We start from the raw sequence: 19,176 nt of genomic DNA, 5'->3' as shown, positions 1-19,176 counted from the left end.
AATAAATAAGCATTAAAAAAAAGGTGTCACCAAAGAACTGTTACAATCCTTCTCTCCATCCTGCCTTCATTGGTACCAGCCTATCCTAAAGCGAGCTCACTAATGGTGCCAGGATGACTGCACACAGATGCGGTCCAAGAGCGAGCAGGTATGCCTTTATCAGGTATCATCAACTAGGATGCTGAGAACACTGCGATTGGACCTCGCTGGGTCCATGTATCACCTCTGGACCAATCACATGCCTGGGGGAATGCAACGTGCTGACTGGCTTGGCTGCGCTCAAGGGCTCAGGCCTCGGAGCCCCAGGCGGAAACACGTGGCTCCCGCAGCAGAAATCAGGGGCCGCTGGAGAGGCAGTAGCGCAAGCTGAAGGTCTTCGCCGAAGAGCTCCTGACACCTGGCGTTCAGGGCCAATGTTATCTCGTTGTGGACCTAGTCCAACAAGCTTAGCGTCTGCTCTGACAGCCCACAGCAAGGGGAAGAGACTCAAAATATCCAGACTGACAAATACAGGCAGTAGCACCAAGTAGACACACGATCCCAAAGCACATGATCATTTAGCCCCGAGGGGGAGACAACCACAGTGACCCGCTGATGACAGGACTGAATCACATCTCCTTAATGCCACCGGAATGTTATGATGACCCTAGATCCAGTGGACCGTGATTAGGAAGAAAACAGGATGTTTAATGGATTGTGAAGAGACTCTATCCAAACAGGAACCACTAGAAGGAGGACACTCCAAGGATAAGTTTCAGTCCTCCCAAATGAAGCGAACTTCATGAGCTGCAGTCAGCTGTTATCAAACCCTAGTGAGGCGAGAGCCATCTTTTCCATGGTTTTAGGGAACTTCTACCTATTCCAGACCCATTATTGAAGAAAATCGTAACAGTTTAATGAGCACAATGAGTGGTTGGGTTTGTTTTGTTTTCTTTGGGGGGAGTGGGGTTTTTTTTTCCATAAAAAGAAAGAAGTAGTTCTTTTCAAACGCATGGTTAAAAGGGGGAACTCAAGCTTCGGGTCACTGTCCTTCCTACTTGTAGTCAGAAGTATGTTGGAGGCACCTGGGTGGCTCGGCCAGTCAGTCGTCCAACTTTGGCTCAGGTCATGATCTCACGGTTCATGAGTTCGAGCCCCATATTGGGCTCAGCGTTGGCAGTGTGGAGGCTGCCTGGGAATCCCCCTCTCTGCCCCATCCACGCTGTCTCTCTCAAAATAAATAAATAAACTTAAAAAAAAAACATTCAAAGAAAGCATGTTGGAGGTATATATATATATTTAGTTAATACTTACTGAGAACCTGATTTTAGCTTGAATGTCCCTGACCGCATTTTGAGCACAGGGGGCCACAGGTCTGCACAAGGAGAAATAAAGACACAAGCCAATGAAATAACTCACCTGTGGGGGCTCTGTGTGTCCACTCGATGGCAGAACTTCCAGTAGGGTCCACCTCTTATTTGTGTGAGGCTGCTGATTTTGTTCTCTGGTACTAAGAATAAAAAAGAGAGGGATTAAGACCTGAGACTAAACAGGAGCCGGGACTCTATGTGGGGACTCCATACCGGGAATTTTGTTCCACTTGAAAATTCAGTGGGGCATCCCACAGTCCATAATCTTTTTTTGTTTTTCTTTAAATCTGTTACTTCCTCCATGAGGCAGACTTAATTAAGAGTAGGAGAAATAGAGGCACCTGGGTGGCTGGGTTGGTTAAGCGACTGATCTCAGTTTTGGCTCAGGGCATGATCTCACAGTTCATGAGTTCAAGCCCCACATCAGGCTCTGTGCTACTGGTGTGGAGCCTGCTTGGGATTCTCTCTCTCTCTCTCTCTCTCTCTCTCTCTCTGCCCCTTCACTGCATGAGCTCTCTCTCTCTCAAAATAGAGTCCCCTCAAAGTCTCTTGACTCCTTTTCCAAAACACTGACCCTGAATCCATTTCAAATTTATGGCAACAGGTTTCTTTGAGGCAGAATGTTCTAGGCTGAACCGCTCCCCCGCCTCCAGAAAACATTAGGCAGGACGCAGTGTGTTTAAATCTGGAGGCCTACCTGCTGGCGCCTTGTGGGTTTGTTTGCTGGACCCCTGGGCTCCATGTGGGGTGCCCTGAACTGCCCCGCGGGACCCCCTGGGCTGGTTTCGGAATCCAGAAAGCACAAGGCAAATTCCGCACACGTCCATCCACTAGTGGCCACTGCGCACAGCGTGTCCTCTCCGCTGTTTAAGCTGGAGAATTTAGGGCTGGACGGCAGCCCTACGCAATGACCTTGAATCAGGGCCTCACTAAACAGGCAGCCTTGGTAGTTCACGGCTGCACCCTTAACAAACCCAAGAAAGCAACCTTCCCTGTGGAAGAAAGGAACACAATCTCCTTTTCTGGAAATCCTTAAAAATTGGCGAGGGGCTCATCTGTGTGAGCTGGATGACATGGGACTCCAGAGTGGACAGTCTCCTGGAGCCCGGCCTTATCCTTGGACCTGTGCCCCGTTGTGCCCCCATCAAGCCCGGCAGGGACTCCTCCTCCGGACCCGGAGCCTGTTGCTCTGGACACTGTGGCCTGTCTGCCACCCGGCACCCCTGCTGTTGGGGTCTTGGGGCTCCAAGAGCACTGACAGCGCGCTGTGCCTACAGGACCCGCAGGTGCCATCACCCCCTGCAGAGTTTGCGCTCTGAGTGCTAGCACTCTGGCCCGCTCCCCGAGTGCCTGTGCGCCCATCTAAGGGGCAGGGTCCATCGGTGACTCAGAATCTACATGTCTCTGAACAGACACTTGTCCAAAGAAGACATCCAGATGGCCAACTGACACATGAAATGATGCTCAACATCACTCATCATCAGGGAAATACAAACCCAAACCACACCAAGACACCACCTCGCACCTGTCAGAGTGGTTAAAAAGAACAACTCAGGCAACAGCAGATGTTGGCGAGGGTGCGGAGAGGAGCCCTTCTGCACTGTTGGTGGGAATGCACACTGGTGCAGCCGCTCTGGAAAACAGTGTGGAGGCTCCTCGAAAAATTAAAAATAAAACTCCCCTATGACCCAGCAATTGCACTACTAGGTATTTTTCCAAGGGATACACGGGTGCTGTTTCAAAGGGACACATGCACCCCCATGTTTATAGCAGCGCTATCGACAACAGCCAAAGTATGGAAAGAGCCCAAATGTCCATCAATAGATAAATGGATAAAGAAGATGTGGTATATATACAAATACCATGGACTTTACTCAGTAATCAAAAAAATGAAATCTTACCATTTGCAACTACACGGATGGAACTGGAGGGTCTCATGCTCAGTGAAATTAGTCAGAGAAAGACAAATATCACATGACTTTAAGATGCAAAACAGATGAACATAATGAAGCGAAGCAAAAAGAATATAAAAACAGGAGAGGGGACAAAAACATAAGAGGCTCTTAAATATGGAGAACAAGCAGAGGGTTGCTGGAGGGGTTGTGGGGGGGGATGGGCTAAACAGGTAAGGGCCATTAAGGAATCTCCTGAAATCACTGTTGCACCATGTGCTAACTTGGATGTAAATTAAAAAAAATTAATATATAAGAAAAGAAGCTACACGTCTCTCTAGACGCTGTCACACTGGCTGAGTGTGTGCTCAGGGCGGCCGCCTCTGTCTGCCATCACCCGACCGGTCCCCCGCATTTGCCCACCAGCCTCTGCCCTCCCTTCCTGATCCCCTAGTCTCTTGTGCACCCTCTTCATTTGGTCTCCGCCTACTCCAAATCAGTTTCCTTTTAGAAATGGCGAGTTGATTCCACGTGCCAGGTACCACGGGGTGGGGGGGGTACAGAGGGATCTGAGATGGGGGAGGGGCGCAGAAATAGCCAAGCCTCCAGGCAGAACATTCCAACCACTATAAACTGAGGAAGAGGGACAAAGGAGGAGGGAAGGCTGTTTGGGGGACACTCAGGAAATCTCCATTAAGGAGGTGGCATTTACAAGCGGGTGCCCTGGTGGTGCCCTGGTGGCTCAGCCGGTTAGGTTTCCAACTTTGGCTCCGGTCATGATCTCACAGTTCGTAAGTTCGAGCTCCACCTCAGGCTCTCAGAGCCTGGAGCCTGCTTTGGATTCTATGTCTCCCTCTCTCTCTTCCCCTCCCCCACTGGTGCTCTGTCTCTGTCTCTCAAAAACAAATAAATATTTTTTTATGTTTTTTATTTATTTTTGAGAGACAGAGAGAGACAGCACGAGCAGGGGAGGGTCAGAGAGAGAGGGAGATGCAGAATCTGAGGCAGGCTCCAGGCTCTGAGCTAGCTGTCAGCACAGAGCCCGACATAGGGCTTGAACCCACAATCGTGAGATCATGACCTGAGCCGAAGCCGGACGATTAACCGACTGAGCCACCCAGGTGCCCCAATAAATATTTTTTTTAAAAAATGAGTTTCAAGGACCAGGGAGGTCTCTAACAGGCTAGGATGTGAGCCACTTATAGAAGGGAGAGATTTGAGGGAGGCCAGGATGGAGGGGATCTAGGGGCCAGATGGAGATGATGTTGCTCTGGAGAGGCTGGCTGAGCCTGGTGAGCCGCTGAGTGAGTAGGACCCACTGGGAGGAGTATTTACAGGCGTTGGTAACTCCCCACCGACCGGGCTTTGTTCCAGCCTGACTGCTTGTTAATCACAGAGGAATTGAGTCATTCTTACAACTGTGAGCTCCCCAAGTTCTTTTACGTCAAGCGTCTTGCTCCTGTGGCATTCGTGAAAACCGAAAAAGTACAATTCAGTGGGCTCCTAAAGGGTCACTGATTTCAGGAGCTGCACGTGAGCAGGGTCAGGAGTCCTCATCCGAGGCTTCCGCACAAAAACGTGGGCACAGAGGCCAAGTCAGCCAAGCCGGGGAGGGACTGGGGTGCTGCCCGCCCCTCCCCAGGGCCCCTCTGAAAGCAGCGGCAGTTCTAGCAGCAGTGAGGGAACCCCCAACCCTCCCACCTCACCCCCTCTCCTCATCGGCTCTGACTTGGAGGACAACTGGGTCATCGCTGCACAATCTGCCAGGAAGGCTCTTTCCCCAGAGCACGGTTTGTGCGGTGCTTTGGACGGCAAGCCCGAGTGAAATGGAAGGCCCCGGAGATGGCAAACCATGCGGCAGGGGATAGCGATCAGACCTAAGGGGGGGGGGTCACTTCGGGCTGGTGCTGAAATGTCACACTGCCCTGGCGCACGCAGGTCCTCCTGTTTCAGTCACTAGATACTTATTCACTTACTTAAACATACACAGCCATCGCCACCCCACAGGTATCTCTTCCCTGGGCAAGACGACAAAAGCTACATAGTTTTAAAATAATTTAAATATTCCTTCCCCTCTGCAGGCTGATGTGTATGGCTTTTTTCTTTTCTTTTTTAAATGTTTTTTTAATGTATTTTCTAGAGAAAGAGATAGCGAGCAGGGGAGGGGCAGAGACAGAGGGAAAGAGAGTGAATCCCAAGCAGGCTCCACACTGTCTGCACAGAGCCCCATGCAGGGCTTGAACTCGTGAACCGAGAACATGACCTGTGCTGAAACCAAATAGTCGGATGCTTGACCGACTGAGCAACCAGGTGCCCCTGTATTTTTTTTTCAATTAATTATCTGAAATCTATTTTGCCAAAAATCATAGCATGTCATCGTCCAGCCTTGTTTTAATAACATGCTGCTTTCAGGGGCACCTGCATGGCTCAGTCGGTTGAGTGTCCAACTCTTGATTTCAGCTCAGGTCATGATCTCATGGTTCGTGGGTTTGAGCCCTACGTTGGGGTCCACACAGACAGGGAAGATTCTTGGGGATCTCTCTCTCCCTCTCTATCTATCCTCCCAAAATAAAATAAATATTAAAAAATAATAATAATGCACTGCTGGGGCACCGGGATGGCTCAGTCAGTTGAGCATCCAACTCTTCATTTCAGCCCAGGTCACCTTAAAGTCCATGGGTTCCAGCCCTGCAGCGGGCTGTGTGCTGACAGCTCAGAGCCTGGGGCCTGCTTCAGATTCTGTGTCTCCCTCTCTCTCTGCCCCTCCCCTGCTTGCACTCTTGCTCTCTTTCAAAAATAAATAAACATAGCACTTATACGCCCAAGGATCCTGACAAATGAGGAAACAAATTGGCTGTCATTCTTACTTTTGTAAGCCAGACAGCGCCAGATATTAGAAACCCTAAAAGAGACCCTTACCAAATTAACCATGGAGACTAGCGGAAATTGGGTAAACTCTCCTTCCCTATGCCCTTTACAGGGTAAGAAATTCCCCTTACACCAAGGAGGGCTATGCCAGGCTTTAGGGGTACAGTGGTAACTCAGCTGACCCAGGATTGGGTCAGTTACAAGACAGAGGGGTGAATGTAAGAACACGAGTCTTAACCTAGCAGACGCCATGACAGCCTTTAAGTTTCCCCTCTAGACTAGGTCTAAAGGTCAGTCTCTCCAGAACTATTAAGCAGTCACACATTGCCTGAGGCAAGAGAGACCACCCTTGTAATACCCTTAACATTCCTAAGGGCAGGCCTAGATCAGTTATTGCCTAAGGCTGGTTACACCCTATGTGAGGGTCCAGGGTCCTGGGCCTACTCTGTGATTGGTTAACACTCTAAATGTTGTAACTGGATAAACCTGCTGTCAATAATATTGTGTAATAATAATTGGATCACTGTACCTATGTCACAATTTCCTGTAACTCCCCCTTCCCAAACTCATAAAAGTCCTACCCCACCTTTGTTCGGGGCTCTCAGCACGGATCCACCACGCCGATAAAGTCTGTGAGCCCGAGTTTAGGCCCCAGTAAGCCTAAACCTGTAATAAGGCCCATTGCCTTTGCAAAAAAAATTAAATAAATAAATAAATAAATAAACATTAAAAAAAATTTTTAAATAATAATAATACACTCACTGCTTTTATAGCAACCCTGCCTGTCAGGCGGTGTCCCTGAATTGGCAAAGGTTTTTCTTGTCTTTGGAGGAAAGTTACAGGTTGGGGATTAGGAACTGCGTCCTTCTTCTGGGTCTCTTGGAGCTTCAGTTTCTCCATCATCTACTTCATGAATTAGTGTCGGAAAAACATTCTGAGACCAAGATAAGAAAACCACCGTAGGACCAGAGCTACACAAGAAGCTCATCTTGAGCAAGGGAAATATTCCCGTGTGCAACCTGCACATTCTTAATGCACCAAAGGCTTTCACGACTTACAGATACCTTGTTGTGAATGCACTGATGAAAGGAAAAATTATCTGGCTCTCTTGGAAACATTTCAAACATTTAGAATTTCTTAACACATTTTTTTTTAACAGAGTGGAATTTAGAATGGCTTCTTCTTTATCATGTCATCCCACTTACTAAATTAGATGACTCCTTCCTTACTAATATATCCTAGTTAGTTCTAGAGTCAGATCGTAATTGCTTAAACTATTCAATTTATGAATCTACCCAGGCCTGTTTTCTTCCCAGGAGAGGAAGGGGGAAGGGAAAGTCAATGAAAATTAAATGACTTAATTTTGCTCTTCTTAGCAAACTTGGGAAATGAGCGGACAAGGGACACAACTCAAGCCTATTGTGAAGTTGCTGGTACGGTGGCCCTTATCCGTGGGAACACGTTCCCACCCTCCCCAGCGGGTGCCTGAAGTCAGGGGTGGTGCCAAACCCCACATACACTACGTTTTTTCCTGTACGAACACAACGATGATAAAGTTTAACTTCTAAATTAGGCACAGTAAGCGACTAACACTTACTAATAATAAAGCAGAACAATGGTAATGATGTACTGTAATAAAAGTCATGCACTGCATTGCGCTGTACTTGCCTTTCTAGTGATGATGTGGGATGATTAAATGCCTGTGTGATGAGATGAAGTGAGGGGGATGACACAGCGTGACGCTCCTGGTGACCTTCTGATCATCCAGCGGAAGGAAGATCATCTGCTTTGGACCTTGACTTCCGGTGACTGAAGCCGCAGCCAAGGGAGAGGGGAGGACCACTGAATACCAGCTGGCCCTGTGGTCCTCGAATAGTTGCTTGGAAACGTGCGTATTTAAATACCCACTGAGAATAATTTCTGTCCCGCCATAACATACTGCTCACAGGGAGACCCAGAGGCTGACGCGAACCCTGCACCCTGGCGGCTCTCCCCAGCGCCCGCCTGGCCCGCACTCCCCTTCTGTCCCCCCCGCCAGCCTGGCTCAGGGCTTCCGAGGAAAACCAAACGGAGATGTGAAGACGCTGAGGTCCGTGCACACGGATCCTGCGGCGTCAGCCCTTTGCAGTTTCTGGGGTTTGGCTGAGACACGGGGCTTAGGCCCCCCTGGAAAGACGTGACGCTTTACGTTCGTGAGCTGTACTCCTGGAATTGCTCTGCGTTAGGTCTGCGGGATACACGGAAGCAGAGTCTCTTCGTCCGTGTTAACAGTGCTCTGTATTGGGCATTTAGCAACCGTGTATGAAATCCTGAAGGAAAATGCTTGAATCCTTCCATCAAACTCTTAGTGGGTTTTTATGCTGTTCTCAACCTTTCTGCAGCTGGGAAAGGCATCTTAGCACCTCCTCAGCTGATTCCACTCAGATGGATCCTTAAGAAGGGGAGATTTCCACATTTGAATGTTTCTTACTATTTCCTAAGCTCTCATTAAGGTCAGACTTTTCCCCAATACTAACTTGAAACCTCGAATACAGTCAACAACAGGAGCACAACCCCCTTAATTGGTTCTATAGAGAGAGATGCTCGAATCAGAACCGTTTTTCCTCGTTGGAAGAACTCACGAAGGCAGTCCAGCGGCAAGGAGAGTGCGACAGACAGAATTCTCACTCAGACACTTACTACAGGCGTGAGTTTGAGCGAGTCATTGAGCCCTTTTGAACATCAGTTTCCTCATCTATGAAATGGGAAGAATATACCTTCTCAGAGCATTATGAGAATAAAATGTGTGTGAATGAGTTCTGTAAACTGAGAAATGATATAAAGATAAGAAGCATGAGTATTACTATATGCCTGAAATGTGAGAAAGAGGGTCTCCAGGCCTTTTAAAGAGCTTAAGAAAGAAGTAGAGTCCAAGAAGGAAGCCAAAGGAGGAGTGCCGAACGCTTCACGGCAGTAAACGCATGCAGCCGATCTCACGAGTGTTCTCACATCTCTGAACCCAGGCACCTGATGCCCTGGGCCTGATTGTGACTATTATATGATCCAAGCACCTCCTTGGCCTCCCACTTCTCAAGGTCACTCTTTGACTTAATATCAAAATCAACGACTTAGGTAGTGATGATGGCAGAGCCTAGAACACATACTTCTCTAACATACCCAAGGACACGGGGATTTGCTTTCTTACCCACACTGCAATTTATTTCTCTGCTGCCCTCCAACTCCAAATGATTACACCAGCTCTATTTTACTTCTCCTTGCTTTCCTGAAAATCATGGGCTACAACCCTTTCCATTCCCCCAAAGAGCCGTGGGTGTGAGGAAGTTTGGGAGTAGCACCGGGAATGGCACACAACGTGCAAACACTTGAACCCTGCTGTCAGGCATTGCTCTCCCGAAGCCCCGCATTCCCATAAAGAGAATGTTCTATGAGACTCTCCACAGGCCCTGGTCTTCCATCGTGTCGTTAGCTCGCCCTCCCGGCTTCCCACCTCTCCTGACCCTTCCGTTTGCTCCTTCAGGATCCCAATCTCCCTCTTGAGACGCCAGCGGAGTACTCCTGTGTGCATATCACACAGAATGATTAACTGTGTGCCTGTACTTCTCCCAGCTCGAGCCACCTATGGAGAGAGGCTGGCCTTTCACCACCAGAGAGGGTGATGGGTGGATGGATGAACTTCACGAATGAGATGCTGGCACACAGTTTAAAACAAGGCTCCCAACGGAAACCAGAGTAGACACTCAGCTTGTTCAATGGAATGAATAAAGCCCAGAGGTGAAGATTTTTCAGGTCATCATCATAGAAGTAATAGGTGAGGTCAGGCTGATGAATGTCTTTGCCCAAGGAAAGTGGTGTGAACTCTGCTTGAAAGATTTAACTTTGGGAAAAATACTTAGATTTAATGTATGGTCCCAACTGTCAGAGATTGAAAATCAGGGTGAGGCCTAAAAGAACGCAGCTTCAGAATAGTTGTGGGACTAGAACCCAGATGGTAGGGGGTTAGGAAATAGATAGGGGGCGTCTCAGTGGCTCGGTCAGTTAAACGTCCGACTTCGGCTCAGGTACGATCTCATGGTCCCACATCGAGTTCTCTGCTGTCAGTGCAAAGCCCGCTTGGGATCCTCTGTCCCTCCCTCTCTTGCCCCTTCCCCGCTCTCTCTCTTTCAAAAATAAATAAACATTAATGAAAAGAAAAAAATGAAAGGGAGGTGAAGTGATGAAGGCAATACATATGTGTAGTCTGCTACATTCTTATATGAATCATTTTCAAAGTTAGTAAGCATTTTAAGAAAAAGCCAAGGGAGGAAAATTCTCTTTTACCTATTTGTTTGTTCCTATGACTAGCTTACTCAGGAGTCTCACCTTGTTGGGGCATAAGCATGAAGCAGTTTTATTGCTGTCAGTATCTGCCCCCCAGCTGCCGTCTGTGAAATGCCATTTCCCGCAGACTAGCAGTCCGTCAGTGATCAGATTGGCCAGATTTAATAACTTCTCTGGCAGTTTTGGTTATGAATCCAGTCTCATTTTTGTTTTTCAGAATCAGTTCTATTAAAACCAACAGCAACAACAGACAAAATATTGGAACTCTCCTACACGCACCGCCAGTGGGAATGTACAAAGGTGCAACCACGGTGGAAAGCAGTATGCCGGCTCCTCAAAAAGTCAAACACAGAATCATCACATGATTCAGCAATCCCACTCCTGGGTGAATATACCAAACCACCGAAAGCAGATACTTGAACAGATACTTGTGCACCCATGTTCACTGCAGCCTTGTCCACAATAGCCAAAAGGTAGAAGCAAGCCATGTATCTGTTGACAGATGAAAGAATAAACAAATGTGGTATGTCCATTCAATGTAAAATTATTCAGCCTTAAGAAGGAAGGAAATTCTAATATGTATGTTAAAACGTGAATGAACCTGAAAACATTATGCTAAGTGAAAGAAGCCAGAAGAAAAAGATAGGCAGTCTATGATTCCATATATATGAAGTGTAGGCAAATCCATAGAGACAGAGAATGGTGGTGGCCAGAGGCTGGAAGAAGGCCAAATCGGGAGTTAATGTTTAATGGGGACAAAGTTTCAGCTTGGGAAGATGAAAAAGTCCTGGAGATAAATAAGGGGTGACGGTTGTTGTGAATATACCTAGTGCCCCTAAGTCATACATTTAAAATTATTAAAATGATAAATTTTATATCATGTATATTTCAACACAATAAAAAAATTTTTTTCTTCAAAACTTAAACACCTCCACCTCACACTCATTTGCCTGGCTCATCGGCCCCCTGGCAAGCAGCTTATCGGCTCTGCCTCTCAGATCATTTGTGTTCCTTCAGGCAGAGCCCCAGAAACTAAAAGGTCCGCTCCCATACACTCCTGTGCTCTCTCCAGCCTGCAGGTGGGCACGAGTCTTCCACGTCTGTGTTCAAACCTGAGCAAGAAGGAGATTCTGTGCCCCGCTCCTCAGATGCTGGCTAAGACCTTACCCCATCAGTCCCTTGTGGCCTGATGGTAACGTGGGGTCTATGCCTTAGCAAGAGCCCATGTCCCTGCCTTGCTGAACTCCAGTCTTTATGAGCGATTGTCTTAGGCCTGTGCTTGGCCGTGGGATGAGGGGACACCCTCCTAAGGCAGAATCCTAGGATGCCCCCAAGACTCCAGCTCCCTGTGTATCAGTGGAACCTGTGAACACAATGGCGCATCACCTCTGTGACTATGTCACATTATGTGGCAAAAAGGATTCTGTAGACGTGAAGTCCCTAATCTTGGAGATAACTGGAAGGGAGACCACACTGGGGGGATACAAAAGGGACAGATCCCTCCACCCCAATGGGGGGAGAGAACAGCCTCCCAACGTGGATACTAACCGTACTTCCACAAAGCCTAGGACCCCCCAGGCCTCTTCTTAGTTAGGACGTGGGAGAGAGACTGGGGGGGGGGGGCAGGGCCAGTTCAGGTTTGTTGACTGTCAATAAATCTTGAGGAAAGAGCTCCTGGGTTAGTTCCTGGTACATCTTGAATTTGGAACGTACGAGGTGGTAAGTACTGTTGTCCTTAGTTGCAATTTTACAACAGGAAACGCTTCCCACAACATTTTATTACTCAGAGTGAATGGTGGCGTGTGGTGTGATCTCCCTTTTCTTTTCCTGTTGTAATCTAATTCTGTTTAACAGTCTAGAAACTGAAAATATTTTAAGCTTGGGCACCTGGGTGGTTCAGTCAGTTAAATGTCCAACTCTTGATTTTGGCTCAGGTCATGATCCCAGGGTCATAGGATTGAGTTCCGAATCAGGCTCTACTCTAAGTGTGGAGCCTGCTTGGGATTCTCTCTCTTTTTCTCTTCCCCTCTCCCCCTCCCTCCCTTGCACTTGTGCGCACGCGCGCGCTCTCTCTCTCTTTATCAAAGGATTGCTGGTAAGGTTTCCCCTATCCTTCCCTCCACCAATATTGAAACCTGGAAATACAGTTGAGACTCAGTGCCTGAGAGCCTGGTGGCGCCCAGCGGCCCTGGTGGGAATCGAGTACTGCATCTGCCAAGCCGGGGGCCAGACTGGGACTTTGCTGCCCCACAAGTGGACACCTGTGGGGCTGGGTGATTCCTTTATCCTCACTCTGACTGCAACACTAGTAAAGAGCTCACTCACAATTCAGGGAATCAACATCCTCAAGTTCAGGTTCAGATCAAACAGGAAGTTCTATTGGTTCACAACAGCATTGTACAGAAAAATGTCCGCCTCCAAACAGAGATGTCGGTGTAATGAAACAGTTCACCTGGAATGGGTTTACAGAAGTTCAAGTCAGCAGAAAGGTAACAAGCCACGCCCACGGAGTATGCCGCCTACCATTCTCTCTCTCCTTCCAAATGCGGTACCGCTCAGTCCGTGACACAAACAGGACTGAGTCTCACTAAGTCCTGCTCTTACCCGACATTCACCGGAGGCTGGTGTTGGCCGGTACTCAAATCTCCAGACAGAAAAGCACTCCAGAGGAATGGAGGAGGCAGCGAAGGTCAGGTGGGAAGACGGCGAGTGTTAACAGACACTGCGCACAGGAACTTCCGGAGACTCTCCTTGCTTTCTCTCGGGGGCCCTGGGGGACTCAGTCAGGTGAGCTTCCAACTCTTGATCTCGGCTCAGGTCATGATCACACAGTTCTTGAGTTCAAGCCCCTTATCGGGCTCGGTGCTGATGCCACGGAGCCCGCTTGGGATTTTGTCTCTCCTTCTCACTGCCCCTCCCCTGCTTGTACTCTCTCTCTCAAAATAAATACATAAACTTTATATATATATATATATATATATATATATATATATATATATATACACATACTAAATAAATAAATAAATAAATAAATAAATAAATAAATAAATAGAAGTCCTTCCCTCAGCAGTCGCCCTGTCCAAACCCTGTCGGCTTCGCAAACTCCGCCTGTAAACTGAAAACTAGCCAGACAGCGATCAGCACAGGCTGTCCTCGGTGAAATTTTAACTGCCAATTATGCCGTAGGCTTCTCTCTGGAGAGATATGTCGTTCCTCTATTTTCATGTACAGAATCACTTACGTTCTAACTTACGTTCTATCTGTGGATGAACAGGCTGTTGGTGATTTCACCATTTATCTTATCGCCTGAGTCCTGTCTGCGGCTCCCCAGGGCCTCCCGGATATAAATTCTACGGGGCGGGGGCGGCGGGGAGGAGGTGCTGCCCGCTACCCCATCTCCTGGAGCCCGCCCGCAGGAGCTCCTGCCGCCCGAGGCCACGAAGGATATTTGGTGAAGGGTGAACGGGCGCCGCACACCCTCTCCCCGCACCGTGTGGACCTCAGGCACCAGCAGCTCCTACAGCCTGTGCGCCGTCCAGCACATGCTGCTCCGGGATCTTCCGGGGTCCGGCCACGCATTCTGAATGCTTACCAGTAGTTTTAAGAATAACTTGTTCAGGGGCGCCTGGGAGGCTCAGTCGGTTAAGCGTCCGACTTCAACTCAGGTCATGACCTCAAGGTTTGGGGGTTCAAGCCCTGCGTCAGGCTCTGTGCTGAGCTAGCTCAGAGCCTGGAGCCTGCGTCGGATTCTGTGCCTCCCTCTCTCTCTGTCCCTCCCACGCTTGTGTTCTATCTCTCTCAAAAGTAAATAAACATTAAAAAAATTTTTTTAAAGAATAACTTGTTTACTGTTTTCTTCCATATTTGTTTCTTCTACATGTTTTTCCTTCAAAACACTGCCCTGGAATATGGACCTCATCTACTCGCTCTCAGGAAGTATGGGCCCATCCCACTATCCTCGTTTCTAGTTTTGCGCTAAACCTGTCACCAAAAAACCCTCCAGGTCATGAATTCTTCATCTGTAGAAGTAGAATAAATATTTTTATTTTAATTTTTTAAGTTATTTCTTTTTTTTATTATTTTTAACACTTATTTATTTTTGAGAGACAGAAAACAAACATGGAAGGGGCCGAGACAGAGGGACACACAGAATCTGAAGCAGGCTCCAGGCTCAGAGTTGTCAGCACAGAGCCCAATGTGGGTCTTGAACTCACGAGCCGTGAGATCATGACCTGAACCGACGTCATACGCCTAATGACTGAGCCACTCGGGCACACCAATTATTTCTTCTTTCAAATCAAAAAACTTCACTAGGAAGCCTCCTGGCAGCGTAACAATGTCCTTCTCCTTCTCTCATTGTATTTACTGAATGTTTGCTATGAGCCAGGCTCGATGCTATACACGGTGGCATTTACTGTCTCATAAGAAGTATAATATTTACTGGTTTTTGTTGATTTATAAAAGTAATATAGAGTCATAACAGAAAGTTTGGAACATAAACAGAACCATAAATAAGAATCATGTTCTCAGAGTCTGAAACAGGAACTGCCATGATTTCGACGGATTTCCTTCTAATTTCTCCATACATGCCTGCATTTTCCATGTATGTGGAAATGTATTTCTATGAAATAATACTTTACATACAATTTTGTAATGTTCTTTTCCCCCCTTAACAATATTTAAATACTTTCTTGTAGCCATGAAAAATTCCTCATTTTTATTTTATTTTTAATTCTTTTTAAATTCTTTTTTCATGTTTATTTTATTTTTGAAGGAGAGAGAGAGACAGAGCATGAGTGAGGGAGGGGTAGACAGAGAGGGAGTCACAGAATGAGAAGCAGGCTCCAGGCTCTGAGCTGTCAGCACAGAGCCCGGCGCAGGGCTTGAACTCATGAACCGCGAGATCACGACCTGAGCCAGAGTTGGACACTTAACTGACTGAACCACCGTGGCACCCCAGAAAAAGTCCTCATCTTAAAAAGCTGCATAATAGTTTATTTCTCTCTAATTTTGGATGTTTTGCTTGTTTCCAATTTTGTGACATTATAAAAAGGAGAGAGTGGGATATATCTTTACACACAAATCTTGTGCTTATTTCTATTTCTATAGAATCCCTAGATATGGAATTACAGGACCAGAGTGTATAAACATTTTTAAAGCTGGGAAATATTTTACAAAATCACTTTCCAGGCAAGTTATATTAATTTATGCTTCCACTAATAGTATACGAAATTTCCCATTTCATTGCACCCCTGTCAGTACTGAATATTAAAATTTAAGAAACTATTTTCTAATAGGTGTATTATATATAACTTGAAATTTTTACTTTTTCAATTATTGGTAGTCCAAACACCTTAAAATACAATACACACAGAGAGCTAATTAATAGCCATTTTTGAGGTAAATTTCCCAGTGACTTTTTTAAGTTTCTTCCCAACTTGAGGGTATTCTTGTATTGAAGATAAAATTAACTGTCGGATTTGTTATGCATAGTTCTACAGAGTTTTTTTCTTTCCAAATTTTGTTCACAATATTTTTAGTTGTCAGGATTTAAAAAATTTTATGTGATCTAGTCTAATGGTCATTTCATCTATGATTTTTCCATTTCTTTTCTTCCCTCATCTTGAGATCACAAAAATATCTGCTTAAATTTTCTCCTAGTTTTAAAATTCTTTAATGTGGCTGAAATTTGTTTTAGCACACAATGAAAGGCAAGGCTTAACACTGAGTATTTTTTCAAATTGCTAGTTTTCTCAAGTTTTGTTTATTAAGAATCTGCCCCTTTTTCATTTATTTCAGATGACTCTGTCATCACACCTTAAGTCAACACTATACCAACACTATCTTTTTCTGGATTTGATTCTACTTACTCTATTATCTATATCACTCAATATCTGTTACTGTTCTATTGTGATATTTTTAATTATTACAGTCCTGAACTATGTTTCAATTAAAAACAGTGCAACTTATCATATTTTTCCTCCATTTTCTTAACACTTCTCATCTGTTGTTTATTCAGATCAATGTTAAAATGATTTTGTTTTCAGGGCACCTAGATGGCTCAGTTGGTTGAACGCCTCACCTCACCTCTGATCATGATCTCACAGTTTGTGAGTTCGAGCCTTGCATCGGGCTCTGTGCTCACGGCTCAAAGCCTGAAGCCTGCTTCGAATTCTGTGTCTCCCTTTCTCTCTCTCAAAAATAAATAAACATTAAAAAATTTTAATAGTAATTTTGTTTTTGCCTTCCCCAGGGTAGGTGTTAGAGCCTCGTTGTACAGATGAGGAGCTGAGTCTCAAAAAGGAAAAGCAGCTCAAAATTGCACATCCAAGTGGCAGAGGCTTAAAGTAAAACCATTTCTTCTGACACCTCTTTCAGCTCTCAAAACGGTATATTCTTTTAGTAAAGAAGACATGAAAATTGCTAACCATCCTTCTTTCGTGTGTGCCCCCTCTAGTGGCCATCACAGCTATTGCAGTTTCTCAAGTCCATGTTACACAGTAACTATTTTTATAAAACAAAATGTATGTTTAACTTAATTTTTTTAGTTTCCTTCAAAATTTTTCATGACACAAAGTTTATAATAATACTTGGGGGTCATGGATTGCCAGGATTTGCTTAACAAAGAGCAGCCTCCGGAGACATTTCTTAAAAACCCCAGGGAATATAAAGTAAAATTTTATAAATTCCATGGGTTTTAAAGTAATAACAATAGGAGATACAAAGACTCTCCAGATGCTTCTTTGTCCCGTTTTTCCTCCCATGATGCCATGTAAGGGCTTTCACGAATAACTCGCTTTAAATTACCCCTTGAAGCCATTTCTTGTCTTCTTACCTCTCTTCCTGTTGTTCTGGTCTCTTTGTGTCATTCACTGGGCTCAGAGGTGCCCGTGCAGGGGCGCACTGGGGACCGGAAGCCAGTCTGTGCTCGGGTGGTCACGCGGGGCCCTGGGGAGGTCCGCACCAGCCCAGAGGAAGGTCCACCTGCGGGTAATTCCCACAAAGCTCGGGCTCGTGGCCCTGCACACCCTCGTTGAAACCTTAGTCTCACTTTCATCCCTGTTTCTTGGTGGTGATGGTGGTGGTTGGTGGGTTGGGTTTTGTCTTTGTCTTTTCTCCTTCTCCCCTTCTAATCCCATCATCCTTCAATTTCTTCCTTTTTATCTCTTCGTCTGTAACAACAGAGAGTAAAATTTAATTTCTACACAAAAGATGTGTAAATCAGACATTTTAAGTAAACTTAAAAAGATTAAGCCAAACATGTGTTTTATACATCATGAAAACTTAACCAAGCAAAAAGCACAATAATAAAAAGAAAAAAAGGGGTGCCTGGGTGGCTCCGTCAGTTAGCTTCTGATTTTGGCTCAGGTTATGATCTCACTGCTAGAGGGTTCCGGCTCTGAGTTGGGTTCTCTGACAGTTCAGAGCCAGGAGCCTGCTGTGCATTCTGTGTCTCCCTCTCTCGCGTTGCCCCTCCCCCACTTGTGCGCTCCCGCTCGCGCTCTCTCGCTCTCTCTCTCTCTCAAAAATAAACCTTATGCTCTCTCGCTCTCTCGCTCTCTCTCAAAAATAAACATTAAAAATTTCTTTTAAAAAATGAATTCTGAAAAGCACTTGATAAAATGTCTTTTTCTTTATCTGAAATCCTTAAAGACAAGGGTTGCCTGTATTACCTCGCACTGGAGGGTGTTTAATAGTATTTAATTTTTACTAAGCCAATTCACGCTAAATGAATTAGAACTTAACCCAATATGGGACACAACTTGATTAAATAAACAAACACAAACAGCAGAAAGCTTAGACCCATTATTCATCAAGGATTAAGGACTGACAGTATTGATTCCCTCCTGGATTGGATTCAGAAAGAGGATAATAATACTGCCTAATTAACTAGCATGTGGGGTAGATTAAAGTGCTTTGTAAACATTAATTAAAGACGCAGGGAGTTAGTTAGGGCCAGTGTGTTATTAGTGAAAAAGGTGTCTCTCCTTTAATCAGGTCCGCCTTCCCGGGGAGGGCAAAGAAATGAGCTCAGGACTAAGGTATTGGGGCTCAGCCCTGAGCGCCGGCCGTGACTCAGTCATTCCTTCGCCGGTTTTCTGTAAAATGGGGATGCACACTGTGGAACGCTTCAGAACTCCTGCCGGCTGGGTGCACGACCGACCCTGCAATTAACGAGGCCCCGGAACGCTTGCTTTCTCCCTCCCTCGGGAGCTGGGCCGCCCCGGGGAAGCGCTGGTCACCTTAGCGCCACCGCGCAAGGGACGCTCCCGCCCAGGCCATTCACCCCCGTCGTTATTGGCACGGCCACTGAGAAGCCAGCGCCGGCGAGGGGGGCACGGGCCCCGGGAGGAGTTTCTTCGCCTCTCGCTCGGTGCAAAAAGGGGCCCCGAAATCAGGCGCTGTGCACTAAGGTTGCCTGAAATAACGTGTACGTGAAACGGCTCCTCCGAGGGTAGTAAATATCCCGTCCTTGGGGGTTATTATCACCAGTGATATGACCTCTCGAAGCTGACGACGATGCGGGCGGGAAAGAAGCCCCGTCTCCGTCGGAGCTCCTGACGCGAACCCCTATGGCTCTTCACGGCGCGTGTAACTCGAAGGTGGTGGGGTGAGGGGGGTCCCCAATTCAGGGCTCGAGACGCGGCCACGGGGCAGCTCAGGCGCGCGGGCCTGTCCCTTTAAATGCCCCGGGCGCGCGCCGTGCGCTTTGGGGGGCTGAGCCCCGCGGGGAGCGCGCGGCGGGGCGG

General features: G+C 46.6%; 1 protein-coding gene across 1 annotated transcript in view; it reads left to right on the top strand.

Moving 5' to 3' along the window:
• PROSER2 (proline and serine rich 2) overlaps window positions 1-19,176 on the top strand; it is an 83,269-nt gene that overhangs the window by 21,707 nt on the left and 42,386 nt on the right. The window lies entirely within an intron of this gene.

The sequence above is a fragment of the Suricata suricatta genome, chromosome 10 (genome assembly GCF_006229205.1).
Source record: "Suricata suricatta isolate VVHF042 chromosome 10, meerkat_22Aug2017_6uvM2_HiC, whole genome shotgun sequence".
Classification (NCBI taxonomy): domain Eukaryota; kingdom Metazoa; phylum Chordata; class Mammalia; order Carnivora; family Herpestidae; genus Suricata; species Suricata suricatta.
Note: the sequence above shows the minus strand (reverse complement) of the source record. Positions and strands in the feature narration are given on the sequence as shown.